Raw genomic sequence first — 20,096 nt, 5'->3', positions numbered from 1 at the left:
TGATCTGATTGGCAACAAAATCATCAAATATAGCCATCTGGATCACTTATTGAAAAGAAAGTCATGTATTTTGAACTTTACATTAGATCACTGAATAATCATATAGGAGCAAAGTTTCATATTATTGAACTATTTAAATTTTAAGAATTATCTCCAGATTCATGTGTGTTTCAGATCTAAGGGTAGAAAGTTATTTACGTAGCCTAAATAACATGTTTATCACTTGCATTTTTCCAGACCCAGATTATAGAAAAGGACAAAACTATCCTTAATTTAAATGTTAGCAACTTCTGTCAAGAAAAGTTTGTGCTTTACAGCACAAATCAACAATAGCAGAAAGTGCTACTCAGGGGGAAGGTTTGTAATCTAATCGTCCTTTGATATTTTAATGGCCTTAATTGTAATCTCTAAAGATAAGATTTTAAAATGTGTGTGTGTGTGTGTGTCCATAGCAATTGCTAATAATCTTGATGGGAGAAACAGATTAAGTATCTACATTATAGAAATAATCTTCCTTGGAAACTACATGGCATTTTATCTTATTCCTGAAAAGCTGAACAAACTTACCAGCTATTTATTTATTTATTTATTTATTTTTTTTATTTATTTAAATTTTTTTGAGATGGAGTTTTCACTCTTGTTGCCTCCAGGCTGAAAAAAGTGCAATGGCGCGATCTCGGCTCACCACAACCTCCGCCTCCCAGGTTCAAGCCATTCTCCTGCCTCAGCCTCTTTAGTACCTGGGATTACAGGCACCCACCATCATGCCCAGCTTTTTTTTTTTTTTTTTTGTACTTTTTTAGAGATGGGGTTTCACCATGTTAGACAGGCTGGTCTAGAACTCCTGACCTCAGGTGATCCTCCTCCTAAGGAGTCTAGAACTCCTGCCTCAGCCTCCCAAAGTGCTGGGATTACAGGTGTGAGCCACCGTGGCTGGCCTTCAGCTTTTCAAATCCCCAAAATGTGCTTAATTTCTGGAAACTGATTTGTTTCTTATTAGAGGGTGTAGTTGCTAAGCTTTTCTGGGTAAAAGAATCTTCTCTGATAATTTGGGATAAAAAGTGACTCTGTTCCCAAATTAATAAATATGCATTTGAACATTTTCTCACAATTCTGGGGACATTACAAACTGCTATCCCTCAGGCATGTTCATGGACAGATTAAAAAGCCTCTTGTCCGATAGAAATATTGTGCGGTCTTTGGAAAGACTAAAAAATCCAAAATCTTCCTAATTACAAAGTAAAAAGCTTAGGAAACTTGTATTTTCATCTACAACATCCCTAAAGGAGAAGTTCCCAAGCATCAAAGTACTTACAAATTTAAAAAGAAGACAGGGAGAAAAAAGTTAAGCCAACTTTAATTTTTTCTAATGATTTACACTAATTTTCTTTTAATGCATCAATTTGAGAGAGAGAAAATCTCAAACTAAAGAAATCTTAGTCATTTGGGAGAAAGGTAAGAAACTGGGAATATAAGATTTTTAAAGAATCCATTACATTTCCCTTTTCCCAGGTATTGACACCTGATTTTATATTTTTAGGAGAATAAGAAAATCCAAATTCTATTCCAAGTTTTCAAATTAAGAAGCCTGTGTTCACACACACAGGTGGCTGAAATCCTTGTCAAGGTGGAGGGGACCTAAAGCAATTCAGTAAATTGAGACTTCCTACCTTTATCCAAGAGAGGTGTTAGGCTCCAAGACCCAGTTAGTAGAATTATCATTCCAATTGCAAATCCTCGTTCTGTCGCTCTCAGTCCTAATAATGCAATTATTCCAATTCAAGGGCTGGTACTGTCACTAGCAGTCCCAATAATGCCATTAAGAAGTGTGACTCCAGGTATTAGTCATATCCTGCCTACCCTGGAAGCCATAGCAGGGTAACTTGAGGATGAAAGCAAGCAATTGAGAAGCTTACCAAATAAATTATATTTTTGTGAATTATAGGTGTGTTCTCTATCATAGCATTTTCTTTCTAGTATTTTAGGGTTTCCAAGTTCAACCCAGATTAGTGCAGGATTGAGAACTTAAGTGTTCAGTGGTTCTAGCTATATATTATGTGTAGGCAGAGAACCAGGACCTAGTTTGATTTTGTTCCTGACTCATCTCTTGCAGACAGCACCTGTTGTTTGTTCACACCAAATTCATCAGGCTTCTAATTAAGCAATTTTTTGTTTTGAAAAGCCAGGTGGCCTCAAGAATCAGCGGTGAAAAGGAATGTAAAGCTGTACTTCTCAAAGTGGTCTGAGAGTGGCCTCCATTGCAGTGAGTTGGCTGCTGTTAAAAATATAAATTTTGTGTCCAAACCCCAGACCTAGCTCCTCAGAATTTATAGTAATGGGTTCTGGGCATATGTCTGCTTTGAAAAAACTTCCCCAGGTCATTCTTATATAAACTCTGAAGCTTGGGACTTCTACCTTGGGGGGTGTTGTAGATGAAAACACAAGTTTCCTAAGCTTTTTACACATGACTCTTTACAGTTATATTTGTGTCCTTAACTCTAATTGGATAACAAAAAAGTAACAATGCCTATTTTTGCAGAATAGGATTGTAAATTCCAAATTTTTTTCTCTTTAATGACAGTATGTTTGTCTTGAACACCCTGAGGCTTATATAATCAATAGGTTATCTGCTGCCACATTAATCCAGTGATTTCTATCACAGGTGAGACAATATCAAGTATAAAATAGAGGGTTTTAGAATTGAACTACCGATTTGGGGCACCCTCACACTTCTGTCTGCATAGTCTTGGGAAAATTGCTCAATCTCTCTAAGCCTCAGTTTCTCTATATTTATATTCTCTGTATATAAAATAGACATGGTAGTAAGATCTTACTTAGAGTTCATTGTGGGGAGTAAATAAAATTATCCTTTGAAAGCTCTGATAAGCAAGAAATAAATGTTTGCATAATTATGGGTGTTGTTGAAAACACTGTCAGGTTGAAAGATGACACATGTACTCATCCCTAAGAACTTGCTGCTTGGTTACAATGAAGATTTTCAATTTCCCCTGTTCTGGTAGGTTTCCTGCTATTGTATACTTCTAGATTATGCTCAGAATTTAAAATGTAAAAGTTGGTCAAGACTTTTGAAGGCTTAAAAGCTACAAATGTTATTTTTAATTCCCAAAGAAAATCCCTTTAAAGTACTAATTAAGTATCAGGCGTAAGTATGTAGTTTAGAAGGAATTTACTATAGGCGTTATTCACCATGTCTACTTAAATAATAGGAAACTCCATGTTCAAAAAGGCTCAAAAGACAAGTTTAAAATACTTCNTAGTTGTTTTCTTTCTTCCCTATTGTAATTTACCCAGTGAAATTAACAGAGTTCTCATCTGGTTTTCAGCACACTGTTGCTTCATCGCATGCCTCCAGCTGAACGATCTGAGGTGCAAGGAGGTCAAGCGACCCCTCCAGGTAACACACAGTAAGTCAGAGATTCAGGCCAAATTCAATTTTTTTTTTCATTTTCTTTTTTTCTTTGAGACGGAGTCTCACTCTGCCACCCAGGCTGGAGTACAGTGGCCGGATCTCAGCTCACTGCAAGCTCCGCCTCCCGGGTTTACGCCATTCTCCTGCCTCAGCCTCCCCAGTAGCTGGGACTACAGGCGCCCGCCACCTTGCCCAGCTAGTTTTTTGTATTTTAGTAGAGACGAGGTTTCACCGTGTTAGCCAGGATGGTCTCGATCTCCTGACCTCGTTATCTGCCCGCCTCGGCCTCCCAAAGTGCTGGGATTACAGGCTTGAGCCACCGGCCAAATTCAATTTTTGTGCCAGGGCTTTTGACAAGTTTCTAGGAGTGTCTGAGAATAAATAGTTATCTAAAACTGAGTCTTTACACCTTTGTTTTAGAGCAAAGACAAAGGATACCTTTTTTCTTATTGATGTTTTCATTCAATTCAAATTTCTAAATAAAATAAAAAATATTTCTAAATATAATAATTCAGACATGACTTATTAACTCTCCTCCAAATAACTGAATTTATACTGCTATCACATTAGAACCCTAGCAGAAGACTTTATCTCTTGGAATTTCTGGCCAATTTGATCTACTTTCGGCCGTCTCTCCTTATTTTGAGCCATCATGTTCACTGTTGCTGCATATTCATTCACCAAAAGTTTATTAAGCATCTACTATAGTCCAGGCACAAGTCTTGTCATTAGCATTTACAGGACTCTGCACAAGAATACTTATAGTGGCTCATATGCCATATGTCTACATGCCTAGTAGTTATAAAACAAGTTGGCGAAATATTTGCTAAAATTAGTTCTTTCTACCTTGACAAAAAACCTTGCAAGGCCAATTTGAAATTTAGAATTCTCAAATGCTTCAGCATACTATGCCAGAACCGCAGTGCAAGGAGAACATACTAAGAGCCACCAGCACCCAGGTGCCAGTCTCCTGCATCTGGCCCTCAGCCCATCCCTCTTTTTTCTCCACTTATGGCCACATCCCATAACATGATGGACTTTGCACACATGCCTTGAATATCCTAGCTTGCACATTGAAGCTCAGCCACAACTCCATCTATCAGGCCCCCTTGCACCATTCTTTGTGGACCTCTCTCCTCCAAATTCTTTAGTCTGATCTGACCTTAAACTTTCCAACCTAATTGCAAACTTTTTTGTTTACAGTACATTATATTAAACAAGTTAGTGCACATTTTCATTGCAATACCTCTCAGTCCCAAACTACTCTTTCTTCCTAAACTACTTTTTTCCATCTCTGTCCACTTCAGTATTCTAACTCATCTCTCCATCTCTTAGCTCTGACAGTACTCCATGACTAACTTTCACATCATAGTCCTCATCTTTTATGTGTATGTACATATGTATATCATTTTGCAATTGTGTATATGTATATATATGTCATATATACATATATACACAATCATATATGTCAAGTTTGCAATTGGGTTGATGTGTGTGTATATATATGTCAAGTTTGCAACATATGTGCATGTGTGTGTATGTGTATACGCATATACATATATACATATATGTACACACACACATATATATGTACACACACACATATGTTAAAACATATATATACATACCATGCACGGTGGCTCATGCCTGTAATCCCAGCACTTTGGGAGACCGAGGTGGATGGATCACCTGAGGTCAGGAGTTCAAGACCAGCCTGGCCAACATGGCAATACTCTGTCTCTACTAAAAGTACAAAAATTAGCCGGGCATGTTGGCACACACTTGTAATCCCAGCTACTTGGGAGGCTGAGGCAGAAGAATTGCTTGAACCCGGGAGGTGGAGGTTGTAGTGAGTCGAGATCGTGCCACTGCACTCCACCTTGGGTGACAGAGTGAGACTCTGTCTCAAAAACATAAAAAATAAAGCAAAAAATACACACACACACACACACGTACATATATATATATATATATATTTAGAGACAGGGTCTCGCTCTGTTGCCTGGGTTGGAGTGCAGTGGTGTGGTCATAGCTCATTGTAATTCCAAATTCCCACAGAGAGGGCCCTGAAGGGACAGTACTTGTATAGAGAGGAATGGGATATTTAGTGTAACTTTACTTCATTTATTGTATGGTGCCAACTTTTACTAAGTTTTCCCAGCTGGAGATTAGCTTCTCGTCTGCTACTTCCCTCATTCAATTACCAATCAAATCATTTTAATTTTACCTTTAAATATTTTTCAAATCTAATCTCATTTCAAATATCATTCTTTTGTTTCGGTCCTCAGTATTTATAAACAGGTCTTCTGGTCATAAATTCATTTCAAATGAGCCATCAATATGAGGTATGTGATTTGCACAAATCTAAAATGTCATTTTTGTTTCCACAAATATAATTGTATGATAAATAGAATATATGAAGGTAAAAGTAAATCCAATTATAATGGCAGTTACAATGAATATAAATGTGTCAAGCTTACTTGGAAACAAGAGACAGAATTTCATTCTGACTAACACAAATACAACACACTCATGAGTCTATTTTTTTTTTTTTGCTAAACATTTTTTTAAGCCAAGCAAAAAATAATGAATTAAGAAAAAACTAGTAGAAATTTGGAAATGATAGGTAATATACACCAAGGGAAATCCAGGATAGTAATTTAATATCATTGTTACCTTATTCTATCACTGCTACTACATAGTAGAGGCTTATATGTTTCTTATACTTACTGTTATTCACTTTGCCAATTAGCAACATCTTTTTTTGTCTCATAGTCATATACAGTCGCAAACTAGTAGTAGTAGAATGAAATAGCAACTAGGATTATAAGACCATATATATCAGAAAACCTAGGTTAATAGCTAGGTATGTTTTAAAACTCTCATAGCTTTTTAGACATTTCCCCTTTTCTGATGTAAGTATGTAGCCCAAAAATTTCCCTCTCAGCACTGTTTTAGCTTATATCCCACATATCTTGATATGCTGGGATTTTGTTTTGTTTTGTTTTCATTCAGTTCAGTGTGTTTTTAAGTGTACTTGAATACTTTCTCTTTGACCCATGGATTATTTTAAAATGTAAGAGTTTAATTTCCATATGTGTGGTAACTTTCTGCCCTTTCTGTTATCAATTTCTAGTTTGATTTCATTGTGGTCAGAAAACACATTCTTTATAATTTCAATTCCTTTAAATGTTTTGAGGTTTGTTTTATGAACCATGATATGTCTTTCTAGGTTTTTTTTTTTTTTTTTTTTAACTATGTTGCCCAGGCTGGAGTGCAGTGGCCTGACCTTGGCTCACTGCAACCTCCGCCTCCCAGGTTCAAGCGTTTCTCCTGCCTCAGCTTCCAGAGTAGCTGGGATTATAGGCACGCACCACCATGGCCAACTAATTTTTGTATTTTTAGTAGAGATGGGGGTATTGCCATGTTGGCCAGGCTGGTCTCGAACTCCTGACCTCAGGTGATCCACCCGCCTCAGCCTCCCAAAGTGCTGGGATTACAGGCGCGAGCCACCACCCCCAGCTCTAGGTGTATGTTCTGAGGGTACTTGAATGTATTCTCTTCCTACTGGATGGAGTGTTCTATAAATGTTGATTAGAGCCTGTTGGTTAATGATGTTTTTGAGTTCTATTATTTTGATGTTTTTTAGTTCTATTATTTTGCTGATTTTTTTCTCTAGTTGTTTTCTCAATTGTTGAGAGAGATATGTTGAAGTTCTAACTATAATTGTGAATTTGTCTGTTTCTCCTTTCAATTCTGCCAGTTTTGCCTTCACAGACTTTACAGTTCTGTTGTTTGATGCATACATTATTGTTTTTCGCCGGGCCATGGTGCTCACAAGGCTGTAATCCCAGCAACTTGGAGGCTGAGCGGTGTGGATCACCTGAGGTCGGGAGTTCAAGACGCAGCCTGACCAACATGGGATAAACCCCGTCTCTACTAAAAATACAAAAAAATTAGAAAGGCATGGTGGCCCATGCTTGTAATCCCAGCTACTCAGGAGGCTGAGGCAGGAAAATCACTTGAACTCAGGAGGCAGAGGCTGTAGTGAGCGGAGATCGCGCCATTGCCCTCCAGCCTGGGCAACAAGAGCGAAACTCCGTCTCAAAAAAAAAAAAAAAGAATTATTGTTTTTTTGGTACATTGACCCTTATGTTATTATATAATGTACTTCTTGGTGTATGGTAATTTTCATTGCTCTGGAATCTATTTTAGGTAATATTAATACAGTCACTCCTGTTTTCTTTCAATGTTTGCATGGTATATCTTTTTCCATCCTTTTATTTTCAACATGCCTGTATCATTATATTTGAAATGAGTTTCTTATAGACTACATATACTTGTGTCATGTTTTTTATTCAAATGTGCTTATCTGTGTCTTTTAATCATTGTATTTAGACCATTTATATTTAATGTTATTATTATATTAGGGCTTTAGCCTGCCATTTAAATTCTTGTTTTCTGCTTGTTCTCTCTGATTTCCATTTCTATATTTTTTTCCTTGCTTCTGATGGGATGCTTAAACATTTTAAAAAATTTCATCTATAATTTTTTTCAGTCTCTTGTATATACATATACCTCTTATGTAATGTATATATTTCATTATATATACCTAACTTATCACAGGGACTACTAGTGTTGAGAGTCGATCAACTTGAGTAAAATGTAAAAACCTTACGTCCCTTTAACTCCCTTTAGCCTCCACCTTTTATAATTGTCTTAAAAATTTCTTCTCCATATATTTAGAATCATATCATATAAGTTGTAACTTTTATTTCCACTATCAAACATAATTTAGAAAAACCCAAGCAGAAAAAGAAAATGCATTGCACTTGCTCATGTCTGCACTCTTTCTCTTGTTCTTTCTTCCTTCCAGATTTTCTAAGATTCCTTCTTTTATTATTAGTTTTCTATTTAGAGAACATCTTTTGCCCATTCTTTTCGGGTAGGTCTGCTTGGTGACAAATTCTCTAAAATATTTTGTTCTGAATGGACTAAGAGTGCTAATATCTTGTCTAACTTCCTTTTTTTTTGTCTGTTGAGACAGGGTTTTACTCTGTTGCACAGGCTGTTGCCCAGGCTGGAGCAGTGGCACGATCACAGTCAGTGCAGCTTCAAACTCCTGGGTTCAAAGGATCCTCCCACCTTGGCCCCCTGAGTACTTGAGACTACAGACATGCATCACCACACCTGTCTAATAAAAAGCAACAAAACAACAAAAGCAATTTATAGAGATGGGGTCTCACTGCATTGCCTAGGCTGGTTTCAAACTCCTGGGCTCAAGTGATCCTCCCACCTTGGGTTCCCAGAGTGCTGGGATTATGGGCATGAGCCACTGTGCCTGGCCAAAATTCTGATTTTAATTCTTTTGGATAAATACCCAATAGAAAGATTGTTGAAATACATTAAAGTTTTGTTTTTTTGGCAAAATCTCCATATTACTTTTCACAGTGGCTGCAACATTTTTCATTCCCAACAACAGTGTGCAAAGATTCCAATTTCTCCACACCTTTGCAATACTTGTTTTTTGTTGTTTTGATAATAGCCATTCTGACAGGTATGAGATGCTATTGTATAGTTTTGATTTGCATTTCCCTGGAGAATGGTGATGTTGAACATTTTTTTCATATCCTTGTTAGCCTGTGTGTCTTTGAAAAAATGTCTCTTCAAGTCCTTAGCTAATATTTTAATTGGCATTTTAGTTTTTTACTAATGAGTTGTAGAAGTTCTCTCTCTATTTTGAAGATTGACCCATTATCAGATATTTGGTTTGGGAATATTTTTTTCCTGTTCTACAAGTTGCCTTTTCACTGTGTTAGTTTCCTTTGCTATGAAGAAGCTTTTTAGTTTGATGTAATTCTATATGTTTATTATTATTATTTTTACCTGTGCTTTCAGTGCTATATCCATGATATCCTCAAAACTAAGCTTTTTCTCTAAATTTCCTTCCAGTTTTATAGTTTTGGGTCTTACATTTGAATTTTTAACCCATTTTCAGTATAGTTTTGTGTATGGTATAAGAGTCCAATTTCTTTCTTATATATGTGGATATCCAGTTTTCCCAGTACCATTTGCTGAAGAAACTGTCTTTTCCCCATTATGTATTTTTAACCCCCTTATTGAAAATCAGTTGACTGTGTTTGTGTGAATTTGTTTCTGAGCTCTTTATTCTGTTCCATTGGTCTATATGTCTGTCTTTATGTCAGTTTTGTTATATAACTTGGTAATGTATTTTGAAATCAGGAAGTGTAATGACTCCAGCTTTGTCCTTCTGCCTCAAGATTGATTTGGCTATCTGTGGTCTTTCATGGTTCCATATGCATTTTAGGATCCTTTTTTTTTCCCTTTCTGTGACTATGCCATTTGGGATTTTGATTGGATTGCATTAAATCTGTAGAACATTTCAGTAGTATGGGCATTTTAATTATAGTAAGTCTTCCAGTCCAAGAATACAAGATGCCTTCTCATTTGTTTGTTGTCTTTTAAATTCATTTCATCAATGTTTTGTAGTTTTCAGTATACAGATTTTTCACCTCTTTAGTTAAGTTTATTCCTAGATATTTTACTCTTTTTTTTTTTTTCTTTTTGAGATAGCATCTAGCTCTGTTGCCCAGGCCTGGAATGCAGTGTGGGATGATCATGGTAGCCTTGACCTCCTGGGCTCAAGCAACTCTCCTGCCCCAGCCTTCCAAGTAGCTAGAACCATAGGGGCACACCACAATTCCCTGCTAATTTAAAAAAAAAATTTTTAAGTGGAGACAAGATCTTGCTATGTTGCCCAGACTGGTCTCAAACCCCTGGGTTCAAGTGATCCTCCTGCCTCAGCCTCCCAAAGTCCTGGGATTATAAGCATGAGCCAGTATGCCTGGCTATTTTATTTGTTGGTACTATTTGAAATATGATTATTTCCCTTATTTCCTTTTCCTTTTTTTTCTTTCTTTTTTTTGAGATGGAGTCTCACTCTATCACCTAGGCTGGAGTGCAGTGGCATGATCTCGACTCACTGCAACCTCCAAGCAATTCTCCTGCCTCAGCCTTCTGAGTAGCTGGGATTACAGGCGCCTGCCACCTCGCCCAGCTAATTTTTTTTTTTTTTTTTTGTATTTTTAATAGAGATGGGGTTTCACCATCTTGGCCAGGCTGGTCTTGAACTCCTGACCTCGTGATCCACCTACCTCGGCCTCCCAAAGGGCTGGGATTACAGGTGTGAGCCACTGCACTCAGCTCCGTCAATTTACTTTTCACATAATGCATTGGTAGTATATTGGACAACTGATTTTTAGCTGTTGATTTTATATCCTGCAACTATATTAAATTTATGTATTAGTTTTAACAGATTTTTTAATGGAGGTTTTAGTTTGTATATATAAGACCATATAATCTGCAAGCAGAAACAATTTTACTTCTTCCTTTCTGATTTGTATTTTTTATTTTATTTTATTTTAGATTCAGGGGTATATGTGCAGGTTTGTTATACAGGAAAACTCATGTCACAAGGGTTTGTTGTATAAATTATTTTGTCACCCAGATACCAAGCCTGGTACCCCATAGTTATATTATTTTTTCTGGTTTCCTCCTTCCTCCTACCCTCTACCCTCAGGTGGGCCCCCGTGTCCATTGTTCCCCACTTTGTGTCCATAAATTCTCATAATTTAGCTCCCATTTGTGTCTTTGTTGACTAATTGCTCTGGCTAGGACTTGTAGTGCTATTTTAAATAGGAGTAGTAAGAGCAGTCATCCTTGGCTTGTTCCTGATCTCATGATCTTAGAAGAAAAGTTTTCAGTTTTTCACCTGTGAGTATGGTGATAGCTTGGGTTTTTCATAAATGTCCTTTATTAAGTTGAAGTAATTTCCTCCTGGTTTGACTTTGTTGAGACTTATTATTGTGAAAGGGTGTTGAATTTTGCCAGACATTTGTTCTGAATCTGTTGAGATGATGTGATTGATCTCATGTGGTTTATTTTCTGTATTCTGTTAATGTGGTATATCACATTAATTGATTTTTGTATATTGGGCTATCCTTGAATCCCAGGGATAAATCCTACTTTATCATGGCATATAATCTTTTAAATTTGTTTTTGGATTCGGTTTGCTGTGTTTTTTTGTTTTTGTTTTTGTTTTTTTGAGACAGAGTCTTACTCTGTCGCCGAGGCTAGAGTGCAGTGGCGTGACTTCGGCTCACTGAGGTTTCGCTATGTTGGCCAGGCTGGCCTCGAACTCCTGACTTAAGGTGTTCCGCCTGCCTCGACCTCCCAAAGTGCAGGGATTACACGCCTGGCTGGTTTGCTATGTTTTGTTGGAGATTTTAGCATCTATATTCATCAGGGATATTTGTTTATAGTTGTTCTTGTTTTTCTTGTGATTCCTTTATGTTTGGTATCAGAGTAATGCCTCACAAAATGAGCTTGAAGGTGTTCCCTTCTCTTCAATTTATTAGAAGAGTTTCAGAAGAACTGGCATTAATCTATCTTTAAATATTTGGAATAAATCACCACTGGAGCTGTCCAGCCCTGGGCTTTTAATAAAGAATTAGAGGTCTTAAATAGCACTATAGATTAAATGAACCTAAATGACATGTACAGAACATTACACCCAATAGCAGCAGAATACACATTCTTCTCATGTGCTCACAGATCTTTCACCAAGATATACTACATGTTAGGTCATAAAACAAGTCTTTATAAATGTAAAAAGGCTAAAGTCATATCAAATATCATTTATGAATACAATGGAATGAAACTGGAAATTAATAGAAGAAAGAAAACTTGGTCGGGCACAGTGGCTCACGCCTGTAATCCCAGCACTTTGAGAGGCCAAGGTGGGCGGATCATGAGGTCAGGAGATCGAGGCCATCCTGGCTAACACGGTGAAACCCCGTCTCTACTAAAAATACAGAAAATTAGCCCGGCGTGGTCACAGACGCCTGTAGTCCCAGCTACTCGGGAGGCTGAGGCAGGAGAATGGCGTGAATCCAGGAGGTGGAGCTTGCGGTGAGTGGAGAATGCACCACTGCACTCCAGCCTGGGTGACAGAGTGAGGACTCTGTCTCAAAAAAAAAAAAAAAGAAAAAAAAATATGATCATATGTAAAACTGGAAGATTTACAAATATGTATAAATAAGCAACACAGTCTACAATAATCATTGGTCAAATAAGAAATCAAAAAGGAAATTAGAAAATATCTTGAACCCATGGAAAAGAAACTACAAACTCACCAAACCTTATGGAGATACAGCAAAAGGAATACTACTAGAGAATTCTAGTAATAAATGTCTACATTATAACGAAGAAAGGTCACAAATAAATACGTAACCTTATACCTTAAAAACAAAAAAAAAGGTATTGACAAATTATATGTTCTACTATATAACATATAAAGTTGTAATAATATAATAATTATATATGTTTATATATATTGTATATATGTTATATAAATTATATATGTAATATTATATATAAAGTTTATTGTGCTATATATAACATAATGTTATATTATGTTATATATATAATATATAAAGTTATATATGTTATATATTTATATATTATTTAATATTACATACTTATATGTGTATAGTTATATATAATATATAAAGTTATATATGTTATATGTTATATATTATGAATTATATATTTGTATATATATATGATATATAATTATATAATAGGATTATTATTTATATGTATTATATGATAGATTATATTATATTATATAAGATTATATTATATATATATTATGATAGATTATATGTATATTATATAATAGATTTATATATAATAGGATATATTTATATTATATAATAGGATTATTATATAATAGATTATATTATATATTATATATATATAGTTGAAGTTAAAATTATGGGGCTGGGGGCAGTGGCTGAGTCCTGTAAATCCCAGCACTTTGGGGAGGCCCAAGGCAGTTGAGGCCAGGAGTTCAGACCAGCCTGAGCCAACATGAAGAAACCCATCTCTACTAAAAATACAAAATTAGGGCCAGGTGTGGTGGCACATGGCTGTAATCCCAGCTACTCTTGAGGCTGAGACACAAGAATCACTTGAACCTGGGAGGTGGAGGTTTGCAGTGAGCTGAGGACAGTGCCATTGCACTCCATCCTGGGCTGGCAACAGAGTGAGACTTGTCTCCAAAAAATAAAAATAAAAAATAAAATATGGTATTCATTATTTTATAATATTCGAATGGAACTTTATAAAAACCTTGACTGAGAAAGAGAAAGAGATATAAGCTCTTCTATATGCTGCTTAAATCTGACTTCCCACTATTAAATATATTTCTTTCAAGTAGCTGAACTGGTAAGTGAAGCTGTCCACTAGGAAAGTTTTTCATTTCCACAATAGGACCCAGATCATTATTGACTGAACTCTAAATGGTTTTTGACAGATAACTGAGAAAAACCACCTGAAGCAATTTTAGCTTTATTACAGTCTCAGTATATTTGCAAAGTTAGTTAAAACATGGAAATTTTTGAGACTGGTCCTGTATTTTGTACACATGCACAACACAGACCACAGACACAACACACAAAATTTGCTTATTAAAACAAAACTATGTCTTGCACCTGCAACTTCTGGGTGGCGTAACTTGACTCAAAGCCATCGTGATAGAGATGTTAATTTTCTACTCTCTTTGAGACACTTGGAACAGATGCTGTCTTAAACTTCAAAGAGATTTCGACTTACTTTTTGAGTTTCATTTAATGAACAACAACTTTCACAGCCTGCTTTTTTGGTTTCTTTTTACAGAAAAAAAATCAATAACAAAACATACAAAGAAAAAGACCAATGAGGAATTCAATCAGTATTTTCTTTCCGAAGTAATTTTAGGGATAGAGAGGGAAGAATCAAATTCAAAACATTTTATCTTTCCCAGGAAACTGGCACCTGTTAGTATATTTATTGCCTTATTAAATCTGATGTCGTTTTTTTTTTTCCTTTGGCTTCTCATTGTGGCAAAGGACCCAACTGGATCATGCTAAGATAGGCCTTGGGAATAATTTGCTAAAGTGCCTTATAAAAAGAGAAAAAACGGAATTAATGATAAACATCTTTTTGTTTCTTTTGTGTGTGTTTTCTGTTACTACTATCTATTGTCTGGACGTTTTGTTTTAGTTCACATATTAATAACACAATTCTTACTGTTTAAAGAGAAATAAGAAAAATAATAAAAATTCAATTATGTTTTGAGTATTCCTTTAGGAACAGGTAGGTTCTGAAGAGAAGAAAGTAAACATCAATATGTTCTGACCCCCAAACTGAAAATATTTCCAACTCTATAGAAAATTTTACATGTCTGTACATTGACTATTTATAACCAGAGAATTTTTTTTTTTTTTTTTTTTTTTTTTGAGGACGGAGTCCTCGCTCTGTCGCCCAGACTGGGTGCAGTGGCCAGATCTCAGCTCCACTGCAAGCTCCGCCTCCCGGGTTTTACGCCATTCTCCTGCACTCGCCTCCGCAAGTAGCTGGGACTACAGGCGCCGCCAACTCGCCCGGCTATTTTTTGATTTTTTAGTAGAGACGGGGTTTCGCCGTGTTAGCTAGGTTGGTCTCAATCTCCTGACCTTGCGATCCACCCGTCTCGGCCTCCCAAAGTGCTGGGATTACAGGCTTGAGCCACCGCCCCCGGCCAACAGAGAATTTTTTAAAATCAAGATGACTTATTTGTTAATATTATACTCGCAATTGCAAATATCTTCAAGACAAGCAGATAAAGTTTTGGGTTCTAAGTCAGCTAGACATAGATTGAAATACCAGCTCCACTGTTTGATAGCCACATCATTTTATTATTTTTTCTTTTCTTTTGGAGACAGGGTCTCACTCTGTCACCCAGGCTGTAGTGCAGTGGTGCAGTCGTGGCTTACTGCAACCTCTGCCTCCTGGACTCAAGAGATCCTCTCACCTCAGCCTCCTGAGTAGCTGGGACCATAGATGCACACCACTGCATCCAGCTACTTTTTGTATTTTTGTAGATACAGGTGTTGCCATGTTGCCCAGGCTGGTCTCGAACTCCTGAGCTCAGGCAATCCCCAACTTTGGCCTCCCAAAGTGCTGGGATTATAGGCATGAGTCACCACACTCAGTCACTGCTGTGTCATTTTAAACAAGTAACTTAAAATTTCCAGCTTTTGGTTTCTGCTTTTATAAAACGATGTGATAATAATGACCTATCATTCCTTAATCAAAGCTATTGGAACTCAGATGTGTTTTGGAATTTAGAAGAAAAACATTTTTATGTACAAACTTTTACTGAGACAATGGTTCAATATAATTTAGATGTTTATTAAACTCCTATTTATGCATTTTTAGGCACCATGAATAATGCAAAAATGAATACAGATTTTCTTTGCTGTCTAGGGTAAGCCCCTATTCTGTATACTAGATGCAGATGACTGGAATGAGTTATTCAATTTCATTACAGAGATACACAATTCTGTGTATATCAGAATGGAGTGGGATAACTCAGGGAAAAGTAGGAAAGAGATGATATTTGGACTTTTTTGCCATCTTACGCCATTTTGTTTCTTCAATTTCATGAATTTTTCATGTTCCTTTTACTATTCTTTTTAGAATATTTGTCTTTTCTTCTCTTTTTTTTGTGAAAATTGTAACAGTAGTCCCATTCATGTCATTATAAATTCAAACCCTGGATGGATGGCACTAAAGTATTTGTATCGGCTAAGCCCTACTTCAGGCTAAAAACATTAAACATCACAGTCAGTGGTAATACCAAACTTGAAAGGTTACAAGTGTACCTGATTAACCTTATTATTCTTAATAATTATATATGTTTTCCAATTTAATGGCCTCATGAAGATAGCATTAAGGTATAGTTTACATACCACAAAATGTATTTGTTTTAAGTTGATCTTTAGTAAATTTATAGATATATAGCTATCAGCACAACTGAGTTATTAAACATTTCCCTCATTCTAAAAAGAGAGAATGTAGAAGTTTTTTGTTTGTTTGTTTGTTTTTGAGGCGGAGCCTCTCTCTGTCGTCCAGGCTGGAGTGCAGTGGCCCGATCTTGGCTCACTGCAAGCTCCGCCTCCCGGGTTCAAGCAATTCTCCTGCCTCAGCCTCCTGAGTAGCTGGGACTACAGGCGCCCGCTGCCATGCCTGGCTAATTTTTTTTGTATTTTTAATAGAGATGGGGTTTCACCATGTTAGCCAGGATGGTCTCGATATCTTGACCTCGTGATCCGCCCGCCTCAGCCTCCCAAAGTGCTGGGATTACAGGCGTGAGCCACCGCGTCCAGCCTGAGAATGTAGAAGTTTTGAAAGATAAAAAGTCAATGAGGTGCAAACACTGTATATTATCTGTATCCGTCCATTCTTACGTTGCTGAAAAGAAATGCCTGAGACTGGGTAATTTATAAAGAAAAGAGGTTTAATTGGCTCGTGATTCAGCAGGCTATACAGGAAGCATAATGCTGGCATTTGCTTAGCTTCTGAGGAGACTTCAGGAAACGTACAATCATGGTGGAAGGTAAAGTGGGAGCAGCCACATCACACGGCTGGAGCAGAAGCAAGAGAGAGAGGTGGGGAAGTGCTACACATTTTTCAAAACCCAGATCTCATGAGAACTCACTCATTATCACAAGAACAGCACCAAAAGGATGGTGCTAAGTCATTCATGTGAAACTGCCTCTGTGATCCAGTCACCTCCTACCAGGCCCTACCTCCAACATTGGATTTTACAACTGAACATGAAATTTGGGTGGGGACACAGATCCAAATCATATAATTATCTAACAACGTAATAATGCATATTAACATTATCAGGTGATTTGGGACAGTATTGCATTATAAAGGATACTGCTCTCATCTGTAATTCCAACTACTCCAGAAGCTGGGGAGGTAGGAGGATGGCTTGAGACCAGGAGTTCAAGACCAGCCTGGGTAACATGGCAAGACCCTCTCTCCAAGAAAATTTTAAAAAAGAAATTAGTACGGCATGGTGACCTGCAGCTGTAGTCCCAGCTACTCAGGAAGCTGAGGCAGGAGGATCGCTTGAGGCGAGGAGTTCGAGCCAGCAGTTATGATTGTGCCACTGCACTCCAGCCTGGGCAACAGAGCGAGGCTCCTATTTCTAAAGAAAGACAACGAAATATATCATTCATAATATTTCTATAGTGAATCATATGAATATTCACACTAAATGGAATAAAGTATGTCTACAAATAGCTTTCTGTCAATCAAGGCAGATTTTGCCTCTAGGGGAGTTTAAGTCATCCAATGAATTTTGAAGTATTTTTGGTGTTTGGAGCTTCTTTGATTTTGAAATTGCACCTAAGGTATCGTGGACCTGTAATATTCACATTAAAATCATTGTGAGAGTTAAAGAGTAAAGTGCTTAGCACAGTGCTGCATACATAGCAGGCTCAATCTCCCTGTAGGTATGTATATGTTTGTAATTAATTAAATCACCATATTGGAGAGCATGTGGTATAGTTTCAAAAGCACTATCTGTGTGGTGAGGAGACTAAGTTCCAGGACCTGCTGTCTTATAAACTGGTGTGAGATATCAGGGTAAGATGAAAGCTAACATTTAATACTTATGAATGAATCAGCACTTTGCATGTGTTATTTAATCTTTGTATGAAGATCATATGCCATAGATATGCATTATTATTCCCATTTTATAGATAACGAAACAGAGGCACAGAAAGTTTAAACAACTTGCCTAAAATCATAGAGCAAGTGATGGAGGAGAAACTGCAGCCTAGGCATTCTGATTCCAGAGCCCATCTCTAAAATGCCAGGCTCTATTTGCTAAGGCCCATTAACATAACTGAAATTCTCTGAGCCCGTGTTTTCTAACTCTTGAAATAAAGAGGTAACAAAAATGCAGATTTTAATTTACTTAATGCTACAAACTCATAGAGTTCTGGAACTGAAAGGGATCACATGGCATATGTAGTCCAAATGAACATTTTAGGCGAATGAAACTAAGGTCTAAATATTAAGCAGCCTCCTCATGGTGACACAATTAATGAACAACCTAAATCCTAGGTCCTCTGGTTTCTTGGAAGACAATCTTTATTGAATCTCCGAAACATCATCTAATAAGGATATGCATATTAACATGGTCAGATACAATAGTCCTGCTTTCATGTTTAGAAAATAAATAATGAGGCCAGGTGCGGTGGCTCACACCTGTAATCCCAGCACCTTAGGAGGCCGAGGCAGGTGGATCAGCTGAGGTCAGGAGTTCGAGACCAGCCTGGCCAACATGGTGAAACCCCGACTCTACTAAAAATACAAAAATTAGCCAGGCATGGTGGCAAACACCTGTAATACCAGCTACTCAGGAGGCTAAGGCATGAGAATTGCTTGAACCCTGGAGGCGGAGGTTGCAGTTAGTTGAGATTGCACCACTGCACTCCAGTCTGGGTGACAGAGTGAGACTCTGTTTCAGAAAAATAAAAAATAAAGAGCACATTAACCTCTATACTAATAGAGGCATATTGTAGATGGAAGTAGGTATAGAATAGATATAGTTGATATATAGTAGATAAAGGTCTAGAGTGAAGGAGGTATGGAGTAGTATATAGTAGATAGAGATAGAGAGTAGGTTCAGAGTAGATAATACAGAAATATTAAGAGAGCGCAGTGGAAACACTGAGACAGGGTCATTCATCCTTCTGAACATGTGTGGGGCAAATAGAAAACACAGGAAGTAACTTTTAACTCTTGAAAAATAAATAGAAGTGGCTTTGAAGACAAAGAAGCAGATCAATTGAGACAGTGAAAACTGGTTGTTCAAGTTGCAGATCCAGGATAGCCAACTCAAAGCCACTGTCCACCCTCCTGGTTGATAACCTTTAGGCCACCTCAATGCCAAGCTGGAAGTTTATGTGATCAATGTAAGACTCCAAACTCCATTTGGGAATTAGAATCGTTAGCCTTTTAAGTGTCAAAATTAATAGAATGTTTTGGTTAACTGCAGTTTCAGAAACATAACAATTTTTATTTGCTTTGAGTGGCCAACTTCCTGCCATCAGTAGTTAGAAGGTATTTTTAATTCTTCCAGGTTTTGGTTTCTTCTAAATAAATGAGGAGAAAGGATGGCACCCATTTCTTATCTTTACATCAAGAAAAGAGTGGAAACTTAACATATTTTTTAGCAATAAAAAGAAATGTTTATTGAGTATTTGTAGGAATCAGGCACTGTGCTAAACCTTTTATGTGCATTTTCTTTTTTTGAGACTGAGTCTCACTCTGTCACCAAGCTGGAGTGCAGTGGCATGATCTCACTGCAACCTCCGCTTCCTGGGTTCAAGCGATTCCCCTCCCTCAGCCTCCCGAGAGCTGGGACTACAGGCATGCACCACCACGCCTGGCTAATTTTTTGTATTTTGAGACACCTGAGAATGTCTCAATCACCTGAGGATGGTCTCAATCTCCTATCCTTGTGATCTGCTCGCCTTGGCCTCCCAAAGTGCTGGGATTACAGGCGTGAGCCACTGCACCAGGCCTCATTTTCTATTTTAATTCTCATGTCCACTTTATGAGAGAGGTACCAATAGTATCCCAGTTAATTGGGAAGCACAGAGAGACTGAGAATACGTTCAGTTGTGTAACCCTGAGAGGTTGCTTAATTTTTAGACCTCAAAGGGGGCACAGACTCATGCAGTGCACTAGCTGA

The sequence above is a fragment of the Rhinopithecus bieti genome, unplaced genomic scaffold, assembly GCF_001698545.2.
Source record: "Rhinopithecus bieti isolate Rb0 unplaced genomic scaffold, ASM169854v2 scaffold_38733, whole genome shotgun sequence".
Classification (NCBI taxonomy): Eukaryota; Metazoa; Chordata; class Mammalia; order Primates; family Cercopithecidae; genus Rhinopithecus; species Rhinopithecus bieti.
Note: the sequence above shows the minus strand (reverse complement) of the source record.